This window comes from Bos grunniens, chromosome 26 (assembly GCF_055505025.1).
Source record: "Bos grunniens cultivar Pamir isolate PY7600 chromosome 26, Bosgru_T2T1.0, whole genome shotgun sequence".
NCBI lineage: Eukaryota > Metazoa > Chordata > Mammalia > Artiodactyla > Bovidae > Bos > Bos grunniens.
The window spans coordinates 26,416,153-26,438,756 of NC_141190.1; the positions used below are offsets into that span (position 1 = coordinate 26,416,153).

At 38.9% G+C, this 22,604-nt stretch overlaps 1 long non-coding RNA gene across 3 annotated transcripts in view; it reads left to right on the plus strand.

The window, feature by feature from the left end:
* The window catches only part of LOC147344290 (uncharacterized), a 611,360-nt gene that overhangs the window by 286,329 nt on the left and 302,427 nt on the right, over positions 1-22,604 (plus strand). Inside the window, exon 5 of one of the 3 annotated variants that reach the window (XR_015155375.1) lies at positions 4,793-7,575. The exons of the other annotated variants lie outside the window; for them this stretch is intronic. This is a non-coding gene — a long non-coding RNA (uncharacterized LOC147344290). Of the gene's footprint in view, positions 1-4,792; positions 7,576-22,604 lie in introns of those variants that run through there. 3 annotated transcript variants of the gene reach the window in all.

Genomic DNA, 22,604 nt, shown 5'->3' on the forward strand with positions numbered 1-22,604 from the left:
GGACGTGGATCAGCAGCAGTGGCTAGATCAGCTTTGATGAGAAAGAGCCCTTCTTGAGACCCATCCCTGCCACCATGGCTGCTCCTTTCATCACCCATTGTACAAGCCCTCGAAAGGCTAAGGACAGAAATGGGCTGACATCCTCTGAATGAGCCATTCTGTCTACTATATATTTGAATGCCTCATCCACAGTTGAAGCTCTCTGTTGCCATCAAAGTGAGACACAAAAATCTGCACACTTTTTGCTATGTCTTTGGATCTATCTATATGTTTCTTCCCTAGAGTTGCTTTTTTTGCATGTCCCCTACTCAGCTGGGAAGTGACGTCTATGGATTTCTTACTTAAGTCTATCTTTTCCTCCATATCAAGTTGATGACAATATAATGAACCAGGGAAATGGCCACTTCATGAATCCACATACTTATTGGATACACTGTTGGAAGAACTTAGGCCAGGCTTATATTTATCACTTGCCATGATTTTAGAAAATAAACTGCCCTCTATCTTCAGGAAATGGAAGTCTTTTGAATGTGGCCAAAAAACAAAACAAAAAAACACCTGCTTTCATAATGTGCCCTGAAGCTATTGATTGAATCCTGCCATTCTCTTTCCTTAAGGTACCTAAAGCTGTATGACCAACCTAGACAGCATATTAAAAAGCAGAGACATTATTTTGTCAACAAAGGTCCATCTAGTCAAGGCTATGGTTTTTCCAGTAGTCATGTATGGATGTGAGAGTTGGACTATAAAGAAAGCTGAGCACCAAAGGATTGATGCTTTTGAACTGTGGTGTTGCAAAAGACTCTTGAGAGTCCCTTAGACTGCAAGGAGATCCAACCAGTCCATCCTAAAGGAGATCAGTCCTGGGTGTTCATTGGAAGGACTGATATTGAAGCTGAAACTCCAATACTTTGGGCACCTGATGTGAAGAGTTGACTCATTTGAAAAGACCCTGATGCTGGGAAAGATTGAGGGTAGGAAGAGAAGGGGATGACAGAGGATGAGATGATTGGATAGCATCACCAACTCAATGGACATGAATTTGGGTAGGCTCTGGGAATTGGTGATGGACAGGGAGGCCTGAAGTGCTGCGGTTCATGGGGTTGCGAAGAGTTGGACACGACTGAGCGACTGAACTGAACTGAAATGAAAGCCACCAGCAATGCAAGAGAGCCCAGTTCAAGTATTCCTGGGTCAGGATGTTCCTCTGGAGAAGGGATAGGCTACTCACTCCAGTATTCTCCATCTTCCCTGGTGGCTCAGATGGTAAAGAATCCACCTGCCATAAGGAGACCTGGGTTTGATTCCTGGGCTGGGAAGATCACCTGGAGGAGGGCATACCAACTCACTCCAGTATTCTTGCCTGGAGAATCCCCATGGACAGAGGAGCCTGGTGGGCTACAGTCCATGGGCTTGCAAAGAGTCAGACATGACTGAACTACTAAGTACAGCCCAGCACGAAGCTGTCAGCAAAAGCCAACCTACTCCACTCTTCTTACAGTGCCTATTGCACCCACACTGTCCAAATGCTGAAGCTGTTATATCCACCAATGTTTGCCCTTACATCTGTGTTATATCCCAATCTGTCACAAGCTGAAATCATGGTAATTGTGGTATTTCCACACATCAAGTGTTATCATGACTGCACTCACTATTAGCAATGGAGCTCTATTGGCATCAGAATGATCCAATGTCATAGTCGCCACCTGAATGTCTGTTTCTTGGCCTCATTCCTATATTCCTGGTTTGTTTGTCCTTGTGATAGGGGTCAGGTACAAGTATTTCACTTGGATAGTGATCCTTCAAGGCAGGAATGAGGGAATGGAGAAGAGTGACGTAACCTATATGTTTTTCATGATCAAGTTTGCTTCTGTAGTAAATAGAGGTTCAATTCCATAGGAACCTTTGAAAGGTTCCTCCCCAAATTACCTGACAAAGAGTAAGAGGCTCAGGAACTTGTCTGTTGGTTCTTGTCCCTCTTTGAGAGTGGCCCCCTCTCAAGGGTTTGAATAGTCCATCGATTATGGGTTCTACATTCACTTGGTGAGGTGGATCCCTGAGTCATGAGGCAGAAATGCAGAGATTCACCATGGCTTTGTGAGAGGTAGTGCTGCAAGCCTGCATGCCTCATTCCTAGCCCTGTGACTCAGATCAGAGGTGGGCCAAGAAGATGTGATGCTGGACACCAAAAGCACATTACAATATTCTTTTCTAAACCATCCAAAATTAAAACAAACAAATAACAAGACCAGCAAACCAGCAAACAAATAAAGCTCTAGGATGATGAATCATGGATATCTCATGGTTCTTGCTGTTGCTTGATAATCAGCTGCTTTTTATTGAGCTTTTGCATGGCCAATCTTGACAAACATGACCAGAGGAAAATAACCTTCCCACATAGTTAATATTCTAACATATAAATGCAACAATATTTATTGGTTGAAAAAAAGTAAAACTATTAGTTGATCAGTTGTGTCTGACTCTTTGTGACCCCATGGACTATAGCTCGCCAGGTCCCTCTGTTCATGGAATTCTCCAGGCAAGAATACTGGCGTGGGTAGCCATTTCCTTCTCCAGGAGATGTTCCCGACCCAAGGATAGAACCCATGTCTCTTGTACTGCAGGCAGATTCTTTACCATCTGAGCCACCAGGGAAGCCCATTTATTGGTTACCAGATCCCAGTACAAGTAGCTCAGGACATACTATTGCAGAGAAATTTCCAGTCAAATTTGAGAAGCTTCTATGTGTAGGGAAAGTGAATAGGATTCAGTTTAAAAGAAAGAAGAAAAAGCAGGATGTAAGATTCAGTGAGGAGGGAAAGATTAGCTGAGAAAATCAACATGGCTTTATGGAAAAGATCGGTTGATTCAGACGCTGAAGGATAGAACATTGAAATTATTGAAAAAGGATAAGGTTATTTGAGATGAGTGCTCTACTGGAGAGAACAGTAGAAGGAAAGACAGTGTGTAGTCAGTGAATACCAAGTAGTTCTATCTGGGATGGTTCCAAGATGAGTTAATTCTTTCTCAAAATGAGAAGCTTAGGAAAATAAATGCTGTCATAATATGAAGAAAAATTATTTTGTAAGTTGTATTAAGTCCTAATGAAGTCACCTTGTGATCCACACCAGGAATGTCACCCATTGAGAATGAACTGCCAAATCCTGAGTTTCTAAAGCCACATGGTACAGATGTCAAACTCAGAGGCTTCTGTGCCACAGCCATTAGGGAGTGTCTACAGTCTGCACTGCATAATCTTGGGAGGAAAAAATAGACCGTGGTTTCCAATAATGTCAAGGTCTTGCCAAGGAGAACACAGAAATGGAAAAAAGCAGCAAGGCAGAACTGTGATTTTCTCTAATTATTCACTCTTGAAACTTGAGATTTTTCTCAAAGCAGAACAGAACTGCTCTTTTTAATTTATTTTTTTCCCTAAGGGCTGGGCTGAGGTTTCAACTTTAAAGTGCAGGTGGGCTTTCAAGTTATAGCGCGGCAGGTCTCCCTGTTACCAACAACAAAATTTCTTTCATCAGCGCTCCTTGTTCAAAGGGAAGAAAAGCTTCAAATGCATATGTTTTCAAAGGAACTAAAGGGACTGATCATCTCTAGAGCCAGTCACAACTGTGAGCTCATGCCAGCTACAGTCAATCTATAAACACGCTTAGGAAAAAACAAAAAAAAGAAGTCATCTCTTAAAGGGCAAATACTGAGTCCTTTTTGGTGTCTGATGCCTTGCAGGCACTCAGCTCCAAGGTGTTGATGAGAACCAGGGTCATGAAATCTTTATTTTTTTGTATCTTTTTCTTTTAAAATTTATTATTAATGTTATTTGAGGTGCCTGGACACAGTGAAGGATACAGAATAGAGGAGAAACAGAAGTTTCCCTTCTAACCAGAGCTGGTGCGGCTATTGTCAGACTCACTTCTGGATGTGGGCCAGTGAACTGTTAAACTTTTCTCCCAATATACTGAATATACCACATGGTATCTGACACTGGACTCAATCCCAGAGCCAAGCACAGGTTCAGTAGGAAGTCAGTTGGATTCTTGCCTAGTAGATAACAAAGTCTCTTCATTAAGATATTTCCACTAGGTATGTTTCTATCAAAAGAACACATTCAGAGGGGCAGTCTGTTACTCTGCATTATGTGGGTTGGTATGGGTCATCTTGCTCCACTGTCCATTTCTTCCCTGTCATCCTGTAACAATGCTATCCTTTGAGATAGCGTGAATGGCTCTTTGAGTATGTATGCCTTTATGTATGCATTTCCAGAAGTACATTATGAAAGTGTTCTGATAAAATAGAATGGTTTAATTAATTCAGCAATTAATCTGGACAGCACCCATATCATTTGCTGCTTGGAGCATCTACACTTACCTGATTCATGGGTAGGGGGAGATGTGACATAAATAGAGGCTCAAGCCGGGGCTTACAAAGAATCTGCTTGTAATGTGGGAGACACGCGTTTGATCCCTGGGTCAGGAAGATCTCCTGAATAAGGGAATAGTTCCCCACTCCTATATTCTTGCCTGGAGAATTTCATGGACAGAGGAGCCTGGCAGGCTACAGTCCATGCAGTTGCAAAGAGTCGAACACAACTGAGTGGCTGTTTTTTAGCCTTATTTTAAGGGAATCTGACACACAAAATATGCAAATCAATTAACTAGGACACTATATTTACTATATTTAGTTAAAAGCAGGGATTCTTTGCATGTTAGTTTTATAAGGATTCTATAGTATTACATGAGTAACACAAATTTGTTTATACTCAACTATTCCCCCCCTTTGGAAGGAATGATGCTGAAGCTGAAACTCCAGTACTTTGGCCACCTCATGCGAAGAGTTGACTCATTGGAAAAGACTCTGATGCTGGGAGGGATTGGGGGCAGGAGGAGAAGGGGACGACAGAGGATGAGATGGCTGGATGGCATCACTGACTCAATGGACGTGGGTCTGAGTGAACTCCAGGAGTTGGTGATGGACAGGGAGGCCTGGTGTGCTGCGATTCATAGGTTCGCAAAGAGTCGGGCACAACTGAGTGACTGAACTGAACTGAACTGATTCCCCCCTTGAGACTGGCACATGTCTAGGTATGTCAAGTAGAAATTCATCTATATATTCACAGAAGCTAAAAGGAAACTGTATTTTATATTCAACTACTATGAAGTCATAATTGATTTTATTCTTTTGTTTGTGTGTCTACCTTTCCTTTAAATTCTGAACAACTTGAAGATGGAAACTAGGGTTGTTTTTTTTTTAATTTAGCTAACTTATTATTATTATTATTTTTTAATTTTAGCCTAACGTTTGGCCATAACAATAGTAATAATAGTAGTAGATAGTCACTTAAAATTGTTTGGTATTTGCTATGTGCCAGGTACATAGTGTGCTTTACATGCATTATTTTAGGGATAATCACATTTTTCGATGGAACAAGCACAGCTGAATTTTACAAAGAGGAAGATGAATATATTACCCAAAATCACACAGCTACTGTAATAGAAACAAAGACTTGAACCCAAATATTTTGACTCTAGAATCCATATTCTTATCCACCTTCTGTATAGTAGTCTTCTGTCTTTGACTTGGGTTCCCCAAGAAGGGGGACCCTGAGGTATGTATTTGATTGCAAAAAGTTTGTTTGGTAAGTGATACAAGGAACATGGGTAGGACACGTGGGGAATGAGTCAGGAAAGGAAAGGAAGCCAATGACAGGATACATTAATGAGCAAGTTACTGCTCCCCTTGCTGGGGCTCTTAGGGAGATGGTGTAGGTCACAACCAGCATCTTCAGCCAACCAGCAAGGAAGCTGATATACCAGCTCCTATTTACTGAGAGTTGCTCCTACGGTGTCAGCCCTCCAACATGTCTGGTCTTCCCTACGTGGGGAAGAACATGGTTCCATGGCTCAAGAAAGCTCTCAGCAGACAGTCATGGTGGCCTAGGGATAATGATGGCTTCTTCAACACAAGCATGCATGTTTGTACCAGAAAAAAAAAAAAATTAGAGACATGATATATTCATCAGTTCTGGGCCCTTTGATGATCAGTTAAAAAAAAAAAAAATCGTGCAAGTTCCTAACGGGGCTCTCCAGTTGCCACGCCAATTTTGTGGATCCCAGCCCTGTTCTGAGAGGAAGATTTTTTTTTTTTTAGTGACATTTTAAAGCTGTTCAGACAATTACTACACGGTCATTTTCCTTTACCAGAGATAGTGCAGCCAGCCTTCCCTGGCACCAATTAAGTGAAGGGAAAAAAAGAAAAAGAAAAAAATTAGAGTTTCCTGTACCACTTCATTGCTTTACTTAATTGACCTGTTTGAGTCTGTGCCAGAACTGAATCTTGTTAGTGGCAAAGTTTAAAAATCAACTCAAATTTCAATTTCATGCTGCTTTCAACATAGAAAAGTTTATAGTTGTTGGTGGTGGGGGTTAGTGACAATGAGCTGGGTTGGCGAATGTGTGTTTAGGAAAAGGAAACAAATTAGTAGCTTCATGTGCTGAAGTCTTTAATAATATGGTAATCTAAGGCTGAGTTATTATGAATTCTGAATAAGCGTTGTCTGCTGTTTAAAATTTCCCATGGCTTACTGTCAAATATATTAAAATGGATTTGGAAAGTCTGTAAGCCTTCTAATCATGGATGAAATATATTCTTTTACGGGACTCTAAATTTGTGGTAATTATGTGCCATTTAGTTAATCTCCCTACATTATTTACTGAGCATATTTTGCAGTCAAATACTTGAAGAGTTGACAGGGTAATGTTCAACAGCAGCTATAAGCAGAAATGAGAGAGAGAGAGGTTAGGGGAAAAAAGCATCTGAATGTAAAAATGATTTGTTTTCATGTTAGTTATTTATGGATTATTCCATTCAATGAGTAACATAGTTAACAGAGTCTCCTGTGTTCCATTAAACACTCAGCTTTGGGTGTGTGTGAACACATGTTAAAAAATAGAGTCTTAGGAAGACAGTGACCCCCAACACAAAAAGTGGATTTAATGAGACTAAGTATTAAGAATCCAATTTAGTACCCACATCACAGATACTGGTAAACAGCCATGGCATGTGAGGACACAGCAGCCACTTAGATATTCTGGAGCCCCTAAGTAGTTGTTCACAATAAATAGCTTTTCTGAAGCTGCTCAGAATTGGAAGGGATTTATTTTCCCAAATCATAATGGACAGATATTGAGAATGATGTTGTAACATTGCATTTGGCCACCCAAGTATTTCCAGATCATCCTTGCTCAGACATGGTAGCTGAAAATATCTTGATATTTATAAGCTCTCCTGCTGATGCACACCCTGGTGGGAACATTCAGAGTGGCCTTGTAGCTTTCTGGAGATCCCAAGGAAAGGGAATTAAGACTCTGCCATTTTTCACTTACAGCTATAGAACATATAAGAAGATACCACTTGTAAAGGGGGAGGTCTGGGCTGTTGGCATACAGAATTTCATTTTTTACTTTTGTGTGTGACATGAAGGTCCAATGTAAATCTTAGGCAAACACAATGCTAACCACATATCCTCAGCAGGAAATTTTTATACTAAAATTAATATATTACAGCAATATGATACATAGGTGATCACTTTAAACCAGAATCTCAATCATTGGATATGGTTCTCTTGTATTTTGCATTTTACAGAGCAAATAATTACAAGTATAGGAAAGGAAATAAAATGCCCCCCCCCCCCCATTTTAAGCTACTAAGTTAACAAGATGAATGCCTATTTGCATATGTGTTGATCTCTGGGGGACTTCACTCTGTGCCTAATGCCAGTTTTCTCTGTCTTCATGTTCCCTGTATCCCATTCATTGCCTTGAAAAAAACTTGTCAGAAGCTGCTACCTTTCCATCCCCTTAACACAAGTTCTTGTGTTGGCTTCTCTTATTATGCGGGTTCACCAAGTCTCAGCAGGTTTTATTGATTTTAAAATACAGCTAATGATGCTGGGTACAATGAATATTGGGCTTCCCTGGTGGCTCAGATGTTAAAGAATCCACTTGCAATACAGGAGACCTGTGTTTGATCCCTGGGTTGGAAAGATCCCCTGGAGGAAGGCATGGCAACCCACTCCAGTATTCTTGCCTGGAAAATCCCCATGGACAGAAGAGACGGAAGGGCTACAGTCCATGGAGTCACAAAGAGTTGGATACGACTGAGTGACTAAGCACAGCACATAATGAATATTATCCTGGAAACTTCCACTTTCTTCTTGACCCCTACATGAGGTCTCTGCCTGACTACTTCTATGTTATAGGGCCTTCTGTGAGAAGAGAAATAGAAAGATTAATTGTAATAGACTAGAAACTCTTGGGGAGAAGGCAATGGCACCCCACTCCAGTAGTCTTGCCTGGAAAATCCCATGGATGGAGGAGCCTGGTAGGCTGCAGTCCATGGAGTTGCTAAGAGTCGGACACGACTGAGCTACTTCACTTTGACTTTTCACTTTCATGCATTGGAGGAGGAAATGGCAACCCACTCCATTGTTCTTGCCTGGAAAATCCCATGGATGGAGGAGCCTGGTGGGCTGCAGTCCATGGAGTCCCACAGAGTCGGACACGACTGAAGCGACTTAGCAGCAGCAGCAGCAGAAACTCTTGGAGGGTGTAGTCTTACTCTAGTTTATATATCCTCAGAGCCCGAACACAATATATATATATATATATATATATATATATATATATATATATATATTTTAAAGACTTCCCATATGAGAAGTGAGCATCTGTTGAAATGAATGGACATATATGCACAGACAGGCAGCTTGCCTCAGTTTTAACTCTTAAATGTCTTAAGTTTTAAACCAGTCACAGGAGGTCAGGCACTGATATGGCTGAGTAGGTGACTTTAGCTACCTTACATGCTTTGTGTGGTTCTATGAAGATATACTTGGAATATAACCCCCCCGATTTTGATCTGACTACCAAACTGCTAAAGGAGATTCTCTAAACAAGTGGAAACAATAAACGCAAGACTATTTTGCTAGAAATGCAAACAAAGTGTTTGAGGGCCAGGTGGTGAAGACACATCTATCTGCTCTTAAGGAGAGGGTGAGGAGGTAATATCAATACTACCATTTGACTTGAGAGATTTCTTGTCTTCAGAGTTACCAAAATTCATCTTACTCTGTTTGTGAACCAATTCATTAACATGCATAGGGAAATGGCAGTCACATCTATTCTACAGATAGCAAGACTAACAGATAGATAGCATGTAGCTTTTCAAGGTCACTCAGAGATGGTGATGAAATGGTTATCTATCCTCTACTGATTCATGAGTTCAAGGTTTTCCCTCCCTAAACACCTTAACACTGAATATCCTGTTCTCCCCACTTTTGCTCTCCAATTATTAGCTAAAGTGTGTGTTAGCACTGAAGGCATGCTTGAAACATGCAGCCACATCTGAACACCTTCACAGATCAAATGAGTGCATCTTGAAAAAGAAATCTACAGTGAATCTAAACATGTATATTTCATTCATTTTGTATACATGATACCAAAGGAACTTTTCAAAGCTTGCTTATTCTGACTTCTAACAGCACATAAGCCAGTCTTGTAAATAATGAATAGCCAGTACAGAGTGCTTTATACAAATGGGAGCAGATCCAGGGGATATGATAATTGTATGTGTGTGCTAAGTAGCTTCAGTTGTGTCTGACTCTTTGCGACCCTATGGACTGTATCCCAGCAGGCTCCTCTATCCATGGAATTCTAAAGGCAAAAATACTTGAGTGGGTTGCCATGCCCTCCTCCAGGGAATCATCCAAACCAAGGGATCAAACCCACTTCTCTTAAGTCTTCTGCATTGGCAGGCAGGTTCTTTACCACTCACCACTTGGGAATGTATGTGTGCAATTGTGTCTGCTAAATTTTGTTATTTGTAACAAATCTGCTTACTCTCACCAGAGTAAATACTAGAAATGACTGAATCTACTGGTCTTTTATTTTCTAGAGATGGAACATAATTTTCATAGATAACAAGAACATTATTTTTTTTAATGACAGATCTCAGCTGCTCTAAAAAGAAAAACACATTATTTCCTCTTATCACATTTATTATATTTTTAAAAAAATACTTTTACCAATAGCACTACTTAGAGGGCAGTTTAGTTCAGTTCAGTTGCTCAGTCGTGTCTGATTCTTTATGACCCCATGGACTGCAGCACGCCAGGCTTCCTGTCCATCACCAACTCCTGGAGCTTGCTCAAACTCATGTCCATCAAGTCAATGACGCCATCCAACTATCTCATCCTCTGTCATCCCCTTCTCCTCCTGCCTTCAATCTTTCCCAGTATCAGGGTCTGTTCCAATGAGACAGTTCTTCACATTGGGTGACCAAATTATTGGAGCTTCAGCTTCAGTATCAGTCCTTCCAATGAATACCCAGGACTGATCTCCTTTAGGATGGACTGGTTGCATCTCCTTGCAGTCCAAGGGACTCTCAAGAGTCTTTACCAACACCACAGTTCAGAAGCATCAATTTTTCAATGCTCAACTTTCTTTATGGTCCAACTCTCACATCCGTACATGACTACTGGAAAAACCATAGCTTTGACTAGATAGAACTTTGGCATCAAAGTAATGTCTCTGTTTTTTAATATGCTGTCTAGGTTGGTCATAGCTTTTCTTCCAAGGAGCAAATGTCTTTTAATTTCATGGCTGCAGTCACCATCTGCAGTGATTTTGGAGTCCAAGATAATAAAGTCTCCCACTGTTTCCATTGTTCCCCTATCTATTTTCTGTGAAGTCATGGGACTGGATGCCATGCTCTTAGATTTTTGAATGTTGAGTTTTAAGCCAACTTTTTCACTCTCCTCAAGAGGCTCTTTAGTTCTTCTTCACTTTCTGCCATAAGAGTGGTGCCATCTGTATATTTGAGATTATTTATATTTCTCCAAGAAATCTTGATTCCAGCTTGTGTTCATCCATCCCAGCATTTTGCATGTTGTACTCTGCATAGAAATGAAATAAGCAGGGTGACAATGTACAGCCTTGACATACTCCTTTCCTGATTTGGAACCAGTCTGTTGTTCCATGTCTGGTTCTAACTGTTGCTTTTTGACCTGTATATAGATTTCTCAGGAATCAGATCAGGTAGTCTGGTATTCCCATCTCTTTAAGAATTTTCCATAGTTTGTTGTGTTCCACACAGTCAAAGGTTTAGCATAGCCAGTGAAGTAAGTAGATGCCTTGCTTTTTCGATGATTCAACGGATGTTGGCAATTTGATCTATGGTTCTTCTGCCTTTCCTAAATCCAACTTGGACATCTGGAAGTTCTCAGTTCTCATACTGTTGAAGCCTTGCTTGGAGAATTTTGAGCATTACTTTGCTAGCGTGTGGGATGAGTGCATTTGTGTGGTAGTTTGAACGTTCTTGGCATTGCCTTTCTTTGAGATTGGAATGAAAACTGATCTTTTCCAGTCCTGTGACCACTGCTGACGTTTCCAAATTTGCTGGCCTATTGAGTGCAGCACTTCACAGCATCATCTTTTTGGATTTTAAATAACTCAGCTGGAATTCCATCACCTCTATTAGCTTTGTTCATAGTGATGCTTCCTAAGGCCCACTGGACTTTGCACTCTAAGATTTCTGGCTCTAGGTGAGTCATCACACCATCATGGTTGTGTGGATCATTAAGATCTTTTCTTGTATAGTTCTTCCGTGTATTGTTGCCATCTCGACTATCACATCCAGGGAGATCCAGACTGCCGTGCGCTTGCTGCTACCTGGGGAGCTGGCCAAGCACGCTGTGTCCAAGGGCACTAAGGCTGTCACCAAGTATACCAGCTCCAAGTAAATATAATATGCCTAGCCGCTGTTAATGGAGAAGGCAATGGCACCCCACTCCAGTACTCTTGCCTGGAAAATCCCATGGACGGAGGGCCTGGTGGGCTGTAGTCCATGGGGTCGCTAAGAGTCGGACACGACTGAGCGACTTCACTTCACTCACTTTCACTCTGTGTATTGTTGCCATCTCTTCTTAATATCTTCTGCTTCTGTTAGGTCCATGCCATTTCTGTCCTTTATTGTGCTCAGTTTTCCATGAAAATTTCCCCTGGTATCTCTAATTTTCTTGAAGAGATCTCTAGTCTTTCCCATTGTATTGTTTTCATCTATTTCTTTGCATTGATCACTTAGAAAGTCTTTCTATTCTTTGGAACTCTGCAGATGGATATAGCTTTCCTTTTCTCCTTTGCCTTTTGCTGCTCTTCTTTTCTCAGCTATTGTAAGGCCTGCTCAGACAGCCATTTTGCCTCTTTTCATTTCTTCTTCTTGGGGATGGTTTTGATCATGGCCTTCTGAACAATGTTACAAACCTCTGTGAATAGTTCTTCAGGCACTCTGCCTATCAGATTTAATCTCTTGAATCTATATGTCACTTCCTCTGTGTAATTGTAAGGGATACAGTCAACACATTAAAGATTATGTCAAATGATAGCTATATCCAGGAGAGGCCATATACCTTAAAAAAGTAAAAATTAGTATGGCCTAAAATAATCTAACTAGTTTAGTCTGATACATTTTATGAGAAGATAATATACTACACTTTGCATACCCTGGGATACTAAAAACATTGATGTTGTAATAAATAATAATACATATATCAATGTATTCCAAAAAGTAGAAATGGCACAGATGATAGCCTTTAGTAAAAATTAGTAAACCAGTATATAAATAAACTAATAAAACTATAAAAGAGAACATGGAGAGAATAAAAACTGAAACCACAAATTTTATAGAAAGTAAAATTTTAAAAAGCTTATATTCTTGCATATGAAATTAGCAAAATCAATGAAAAAATATAATTTTGTTTAAATAATAGAAAGTAAAAACAAGTAAATTAAGCATTCATATCATTTAGTTAGGAAGTGACCAGCTATAAAATGTATAAAAATGTGAATAAATATATTAATAAAGATATAACAAAAATTTGTTACTAAAGAGAAAAGCAGTAAAAATAATAAATCTATTTACTTATTTGAAAAATACAAACAAAATAAAAATAGATTATACATTGAATTAAAGATAAAATAGGGAAAGCACAAACACACAAGTAAGAAGTGGGAATGGGGATGAAACTACTGATACAAAGGATATTAGTAAATTAAAATATGTCAGCTCAAGCCTGTGCAAACAGATTTGCTATCCACATAAACTAAATGTATTTCCTAGCAAATATAAATGACTAAATCTATCCAAAGCAGAGAATAAAATGCAAAGCCAAAGAGAGCAATAATGGACAATTATTCAAGTGCTATTCTTAAAAGAGTGCAAGGATCAATGGTTTTATAGGTATATTTACTGAAACTTTAGGAATAGATAAGTGTATTTAAGCGTATTGAAACACAGATGATAAGGAATATTTTTATATTCTTTTAAAAGATAAAGTTGGTGTAATACTATTCCAAAAACTTGATAAATACATTAAAAAACCACTCATAGGCTAATTTCTCTTGTGAGTCAATGCAAAAAGTTCAAATAATGTCTAGAAACATATTAAAATAAGGCTTGATCATTAATATACGGTTCAAAAGAAAAACACAATGACCTTTCAAAATCGGATCAGTTAAGGTATTTCATGGTTTTAGTCCAAAAAGGAAGAAAGTCATTTCCATAAAAGTTGAAAAGGAATTAAAAATTCAACAGGGCATAACTTCCATCATCTATTACTAATTTAATGTTTATCTTTGTAGACTAAATGCATCTCTATTCCAAAAATATATGTTTTGGGGCATACTTAAAATCTTTTATGTAGATAACATTAAACTATGCAGATCTTTTTGTAAGTTTTTTATTTCCATACTATATTTGTGAAATGAAATATATGAACCTACTAAACTATGTTGATATTTATAGCTTTAACTTAATTATTTCAAATGTAACTTATGGCACTGTTGATTTATCTATTTTTTTGTTGATAGATATTTAAGTGGTTTCAATGTTTTTCTTTATAATAGTAATGCTGAAAACATGCCTTTTGTTGTGGTTTAGTTGCTAAGTTGTGTCTGACTCTTTGCAACCCATGGACTGTAGCCTGCCAGGCTCCTCTGTCCATAGAATTTCCGAGGCAAGAATACTGGAGTAGGTTGCCGCTTCCTCCTCCGCGGGATCTTTCTGACCTAGGGACTCTCTCCTGCACTGCAAGCAGATTCTTTACCACTGAGCCACCAGGGTAACCCAAAATACCTTTTCATGTCTTTTTACAAGACAATGTGAAAATTTTTATTATATTCCCATGACTTTAATTGATTGCTTGTAGTGTAAGTACATCTTAATATTTATTACTAAGGATTTGCTCAGTCGTATCCGACTCTTTGCGACCCTGTGGACTATAGCCCACCAGGCTCCTCTGTCCATGGGATTCTCCAGGCAAGAGTACTGGAGTGGGTTGCCATTTCCTTTAGAATGTACTAAATTGTTCTCCTAATCAATGTTACAAATTTATCTTCCTATTAGCAGAGTGCAAGGCTCCACATCTTTCCCAAACCCCAGAGCTGACATATTCTAATTATTGTTTTCTCTGATATATGTGAAATGATATGCCATGATTTTAGTTGCATTTCCCTGATTCTCTGTTCCAGAGCATAGAAAAGAGATAACTTCCTCATTTCTTTACTGAAGCCCAGTATAATAAAGATAGTAAAACTCAACAAATATATTGCATGAAACATAGAAACAAAAGTCAACTTTCCATACGAGCAAAAGAATAGAATTAATAAATACAAAGTTATCAAAATAATTGAGAACACATTGAAAGAAAGCAATTTAAATAACTATGTATAGTATTTTTAATTAAAAAATTTGACATACAAAAACTATATATATTTAATATATGTTGATGAACTTGAAGATAAGTATACAACTGTGACAACTTCCTTGCAAACTATGTCATGAACTTATCCATGACTTCCAAAAGTTTCCTCTTGTCCCTGTATTTATTGTCATCATTATTATTATCATTTTGCTAAGGACATTTAACATAAAATCTAACATCTCAGAAAAATTTTAACTATACTACGTAATACACTATTGGGACTCTAGGCAGTATGCTGTACAGTAAGTCCAGGACTTACTCACTTTATATAACCAAAACTGAGCTCTTTGACTAACACTTCCCCTTTCTACTTTTCACTTCAGGCCTGGATAACCACCTTTCCATTCACTGCTCCTATGAGTTTGCGTGTTTTAAATTCCTAGTAAAAGTGTTATTATGTAGTATTTGTCCTTCTAGTTTATTAACTTAGCATAATGTCTTCAAGATTCATTTTCATTGTTGCAAATACCAGTATTTCCTTCTTTTTAAGGCTGAATAATATTGCATTGTATGTGTATGCAATAGTTTCTTTGTCCATTAACAGTCATGGACAGTCCAGTTGCTTCCCTGTCTTGGCAATTGTGAATAATGCTGCAGTGTACATGGGGGTACGTAGAACCTTTTTGAGATCCTGATTCCAATTCTTTTGTATTTATACTGAGAAGCAAGATTGCTGGATCATATGGTAGTTCTATTTTTTTCTTAAACTTTTTCAGGAACATTTTTACTGTTTTATATAGTGGCTGCATCAATGTGCATTCATAGCAATACTGTGCAAAGGTTCCCTTTTCTCCAAATCCTCATCAACATTTGTTATCTTTTGTTATTTTGATAAGAGCCAACCTAACAGGTGTGAGGTGATATCTTGTGGTTTTGATTTGTGTTGCCCTGATGATTCGTGATGCTGAGCGCCTTTTCATATCTCTGTTGGTCATTGGTAAGTCTTCTTTACAGAAATATCTATTCAGTTGCTTTGCTCATTTTTTAGTTGGGTTATTTATTTTTTAATATGGAGTTGTAAGAATTCCTTATATTTTTAAGATACTAACCCTTTACCAGGTATATGGTTTGCAAATATTTTCTCCCTTTCCATAGGCTTCATTCTTATTAAGAATGCATACATGCTAAGCTGCTACAGTCACGTCTGACTCTTTGAGACCCTGTGGACTATAGCCTGCCAGGCTCCTCTGCCCATTAGATTCTACAAGCAAGAATACTTGACTGGGTTGCCATGCCCTCCTCCAGGGGATCTTCCCAGCCCAGGGATCAAACCTGCATCTCTTAGGTCTTCTGCCTTGGCAGACAGGTTTTTTACCACTGGCTCCATCAGGGAAGCCTCTTTTAAAGGATAGGTAGTATTAAAATTGGGGAAAAAAATTAAAAACTCTCATTTCCTACAGAGGATATAATTATACGCATGGGAAACAAAGTAATGTAACTAAAAACATTAAAATCAGAATGATATTGTAGTTTCACCAAAAGTTAATTGAAATGTTCCACAGATTTCTGATCACAAGTGGTACCTTAGCAACAGAATATATGTTTACTATCTAGAAACAAAGATTTGAAGAAATATACAGTATATATTTATAAATTAATAAAAGTAGAGTAATAATATCAAGCATTAAATATTTAAAAAAATTATACAGTGACTGTAATTAAAAGAGTATAGTCAATTATCATAAGAATGGCAAAGTTTAGAGATTAAAAAGGGGGTCAAATAAGTTTTTTTCTTTTTATTTATCTCATACAATTCTAGTTTAAAGAGGGTGATTTATTCAAAAATAATATTGGAGCAACTTCTAACATTTTTGGCAAAAAATTCTATTCTTACAAAATATATGTATATTCCACTTCTGCCATAAAAAAATAATTTGGCTTGGATGCCTGGGTAAGTGTTTCTGCCAAAAACAAGTTTAAAACTGAATTTTATATGTATGTGTGTGTGTGTGTGTGTGTGTGTGTGTGTGTATATATATATATATATATATATATATGTTTCAATATATATTTTATATATACTGAAAACCAAAGATAAACAGAAGATACTAAAAGCAACCATGAAGAAAAATGATATATTACATACAGGAGAAAAACAATATGAATGATAGTTGACTTCTCAGACATCATGAAGACTGAAAGACAAGAGAATGACATCTTTATCTTGCTATAGAACAGCTAGTCCAGAATTTTGTATTCAGCAAAAATATTTTTCAAAATTAAAGATAAATTAATAACATCATTAATCTTTCTGAATTCTCTGATATAAAGTATGCATGATTTTTTTAAAGCCCATTTCATAATCAATCAGTGAAATCTGTGCTGCTAGAGGATTTTGCTTTCAAATGCCTTATTAACATTTAAAATTAAGCTAAACTCAAAGCAATAACATTTGCCACTATCAATCAACGTAGTGGGTATGCTCTTTTCCTTTATATCTCTACCATTTTCACACTTCTGTCCACCCTGGGTTGCTAATTTTTATGAATGATATCAACAGGCTCACTCGCCTTAATAGCTTTCAGTTGAGTTTACCCAGTGGAAGGTACCAATGGGACAGTGGGTTATGAGTTTCTTTGTCTGTATTCCTCCACCAAAGATCAGGCTCCTTATAGCCATTTCCTATAGCTATAGCTCTTGTTCACGGTACTGGCTATGTTTCCTATTCTGTCTTCCTCAGAAGACAGGGTGATAACTCTCTGATATGGCTAGCTGCAGAGTACTTCACTGTCCTTTGTATCAGCAGTTTTCTCTTGATACTGCCCACAGCTTCCCTGAGTTATCCTATTGAATGCATAACCTATTTCCATAAAAACCTGGAAAGATATAGTCAGGGTTCTAATTTACAAATAACAGAGCAGCAGCTGTGTGGCACTGGAGCGGCCAAGAGAGGTAACCCACATACAAGGTCAGGAATACGGGCCGTGAGGAGATACCCCACATCCAAGGTTAGAAGTAGGGAGTGTGAAAAGATACCCCCCCCCCATCCAAATTCAGGAGCAGGGGCTGTGAGGAGATACCCCATGTCCAAGGTCAGAGAAACCCCAGTAAGACAGGAGGTGCTGAGAGAGGGCATCAGAGGGCAGACAGACAGAAACCACAGTCACAGAAAACTAACCAGTCTACTCACATGGACCACAGCTTTGTCTAACTCAATGAAACTATGAGCCATGTTGTGTAGGGCCACCCAAGACAGATGGGTCATGGTGGAGAGTTCTAACAAAATGTGGTAATTGAAGAAGGGAATGGCAAATCACTTCAGTACTCTTGCCTTGAGAACCCCATGAACAGTATGAAAAGGCAAAGAGATAGGAAACTGAAAGATGAACTCCCTAGGTTAGTAGGTGCCCAACATGCTCCCAGAGATCAGTGGAGAAATAACTCCAGAAAAAATGAAGAGATGGAGCAAAAGCAAAAACATCACCCAGTTGTGGATGTGGCTGGTGATGGAAGCAAGGTCTGATGCTATAAAGAGCAATATTGCATAGGAACCTGGAATGTTAGGTCCATGAATCAAAGCAAATTGGAAATGGTCAAACAGGAGATGGCAAGAGTGAACACTGACATTTTAGGAATCAGTGATCTGAAATGGACTGGAATGGGTGAATTTAACTCAGGTGACCATCATATCTACTACCATGGGCAAGAATCCATTAGAAGAAATGGAGTAGCCCTCATAGTCAACAAAAGAGTCCAAAATGCAGTACTTGGAAGCAATCTCAAAAACGACAGAATGAACTCTGTTCGTTTCCAAGGCAAACCATTCAATATCACATTAATCCAAGTCTATGCGGTGACCAATAATACTGAAGAAGCTGAAGTTGAATGGTTCTATGAAAACCTACAAAAACTGTTAGAACTAACACCAAAAAAAAAAAAAAAAAAGATATCCTTTTCATTATAGGGGACTGGAATGTAAAAGTAGGAAGTCAAGAAACACCTGGAGTAACAGGCAAATTTGGTCTTGGAGTACAGAATGAAGCAGGGCAAAGGCTAATAGAGTTTTGCCAAGAGGACACAAACACCCTCTTCCAACAACACAAGAGAAGATTCTACACGTGGACATCACCAGATGTTCAACACCGAAATCAGATTGATTATATTTTTCAGCCAAAGATGGAGAAGATCTATACAGTCAGCACAAACAAGAGTGGGAGCTGACTGTGGCTCTGATCATGAACTCCTTACTGCCAAATTCAGACTTAAAGAAAGTAGGGGAAACCACTAGACCATTCAGGTATGACCTAAATCAAATCCCTTACAATTATACAGTGGAAGTGAGAAATAGATTTAGGGGACTAGATCTGATAGACAGAGTGCCTGATGAACTATGGATGGAGGTTCATGACATTGTACAGGAGACCGGGATCAAGACCATACCCAAGAAAAAGAAATGCAAAAAAGCAAAATGGCTGGCTGAGGAGACCTTACAAATAGCTGAGAAAAAAAGAGAAGCAAAAAGCAAAGGAGCAAAGGAAAGATATACCCATTTGAATGCAGAGTTCCAAAGAATAGCAAGGAGAGATAAGAAAGACTTCCTCAGCGATCAGTGCAAAGAAACCAAGGAAAACGATAGAATGGGAAAGACTAGAGATTTCTTCAAGAAAATTAGAGATACCAAGGGAACATTTCATGCAAAGGTGGGCTCAATAAAGGACAGAAAGGGTATGGACCTAACAGAAGCAGATCTTAAGAGGTGGCAAGAATACACAGAAGAAGTATACAAAAAAGATCTTCATGACCCATGTGATCATGATGGTGTGATCAGTCACCTAGAGCCAGATGTCTTGGAATGTGAAGTCAAGTGGGCCTTAGGAAGCCTCACTCCGAACAAGGCTAGTGGAGGTGATGGAATTCCAGTTGAGCTATTTCAAATCCTGAAGCATGATGCTGTGCAAGTGCTGCACTCAATATGCCAGCATATTTGGAAAACTCAGCAGTGGCCACAGGACTAGAAAAGGTCAGTTTTCATTCCAATCCCAAAGAAAGGGAATATCAAAGAATGCTCAAACTGCCAAACAGTTGCACTCATCTCACATGCTAGTAAAATAATTCTCAGAATATTCAAGCCAGGCTTCAACAATATGTGAACTGTGAACTTCCAGATGTTCAAGCTGGTTTTAGAAAAGGCAGAGGAACCACAGATCAAATTGCCAACATCTGCTGGATGATATAAAAAGCGAGTGAGTTCCAGAAAACCAGTTTCTGCTTTATTGACTATGCCAAAACCTTTGACTGTGTGGATCACGATAAATTGTGGAAAATTCTGAAAGAGATGGGAATACCAGACCTGCCTCTTGAGAAATCTGTATGTAGGTCAGGAAGCAACAGTTAGAACTGAACATGGAACAACAGACTGGTTCCAAATAGGAAAAGAAGTACGTCAAGGCTGTACATTGTCATCCTGCTTATTTAAATTATATGCAAAGTACATTATGAGAAACGCTGGGCTGGATGAAGCACAAGCTGGAATCAAGATTGCCAGGAAAAATATCAATAGCCTGAGATATGTAGATGACACCACCCTTATGGTAGAAAGTGAAGATGAACTAAAGAGGCTCTTGATGAAAGTGAAAGAGGAGAGTGAAAAAGTTGGCTTAAAACTCAACATTCAGAAAACTAAGATCATGGCATCTGTTCCCATCACTTCATGGCAAATAGATGGGGAAAGAGTGGAAACAGTGGCAGACTTTATTTTGGGGGGCTCCAAAATCATTGCTAATGGTGACTGCAGCCATGAAATTAAAAGATGCTTACTCCTTGGAAGGAAAGTTATGACCAACCTAGACAGCATATTAAAAAGTTACTTTGCCCTCAAAGGTCTGTCTAGTCTAGGCTATGTTTTTCCAGTAGTCATGTGTGGATGTGAGAGTTGGGCTATAAAGAAAGCCAAGCACCGAATAATTGATGCCTTTGAACTGTGATATTGGAGAAGACTCTTGAGAGTCCCTTGGACTGCAAGGACATCCAACCAGTCTATCCTAAAGGAAATCAGTCCTAAGTGTTCTTTGGAAGGACTGATGTTAAAGCTGAAACTCCAGTACTTTGGCCACCTCATGCAAAGAGCTGACTCATTGGAAAAGACCCAGATGCTGGGAAAGATTGAAGGCAGGAGGAGAAGGGTATGACAGAGAATGAGATTGTTGGATGGCATCACCTAGTTGATGGACATGAGTTTGCAAAAACTCTGGGAGTTGGTGATGGACAGGGAGGCCTGGCGTGCTGCAGTCCATGCGGTCGCAAAGAGTCGGACATGACCAAGCGACTGAACTGAGCTGAATTGAATGATGGAAGTTTGAGGAAAAGTAATAATGACTAAGCCTGCCCAATCAGGGTGCTAGAATGGCTAAACAGTAAGAAGAGTATCAACCATGCTTCTGATAAATTCTTGAAAATTTTTGTGATACTGTTTCTTAGCACATGTACACATGCAGTGCTGTTACCACCAAGGTCAAAAGCTGGACATTGCTGGCGATTGACTCAAACCTAAGGAAAAGAGGTTAAAGATGCTGGCAGTCATTTGTAAAGTATGCCAATTTGGCTAGCTGCACAGCTTTCTTTCCAACTTCTGGTTCTTAAAAGAGACCAAAGAAAAGGCTATTCTTATGTAACTTAATGTATCATTCTTCATAGTATTCTCTTAGTTTCTTATAAAAAGTATTAGCCCAGAGAAAACTTACCTGGTGGACTAGTGGTTTCGACAGCACTTCAATGCAGGGGATGCAGGTTGGATCCGTGGTCAAGGAACTAAGATCCACACGACATGTGGTACCGCCAAAACAAACGGAAAATAGTTACCCCAAAATTCATCAGTTATTGCATCCACTTCTAAATCCATAATCTCTGTACCACGTTTATCCTACTTACTCTATGATGATTATAGTAGTCTGGAAAGCAGAGAACAAGATGGGGTTAAATATGCATTGATTTCAAGCATATTAAATCATTCAGGCTGTAAAATGCAAGAGGTTTCCAGAAAACTCCTGTAAAATGAGTGAGACAACTGGGAGAGGTTACGAATGATTAGGAAAAGGGGTCATAGTTAACTCCCAACTCCCCATCCGTTGAAGGAAAGAGGGAAAGAAGGTTGGGTGGAGGCATCCTGAACTGATGTGCATTCTAAAGAAAGTTCACCAGAGCTATTGAGGAGTCCTGAGCTGAATTTCTGCCTTAGAGGAGACCTGTGTCTCCTAGGAAAGGGCCTATTTTAGTATTGCTGCCACAGCTGTCACTGGCTTGGGACAGTCCATGCAAAGTATAGCCTCAGTACAAATGCAGTTTTGGATTTCAGAACACAGCAGCTGAGGATGCTGGTTAGTTACAGTCTCCATTCTTGGGAATGTATGTTGCATATTCTTATGGCCACCATAATGATCCTGTCTTAATGTTCTATAACCTGTGAAATATATTGTACAGTCAGTCATTAGTATACTGTCATATGTCAAATCATGGTACAAAGGAAGAATGAAGAGGGAAATTAGTTTTAAAAGTTGGCTATTTTAACTAGATGTATATACAGGGAGAACACCAAAACAAACCAAAAAAAGGTTAGTGTTACAGTTCTTGTTTCTGTAACTGGCCCCAAGGGCATAACTAGTACTTCTAGTAACCTTTGCCGCTCCTGACTCCACATTCAAATTGCCCTCAGCAAATATATCAACTGTAAATTTTCCTGAGGAAAGTGAGCTTTTGATGATTTTGTACATACAGGATTCCTGTAGTCTTCCATTAAAATTTATCCCGGAACAAAGCAGTATTAATGTCTATGGGGTTCTTCTAA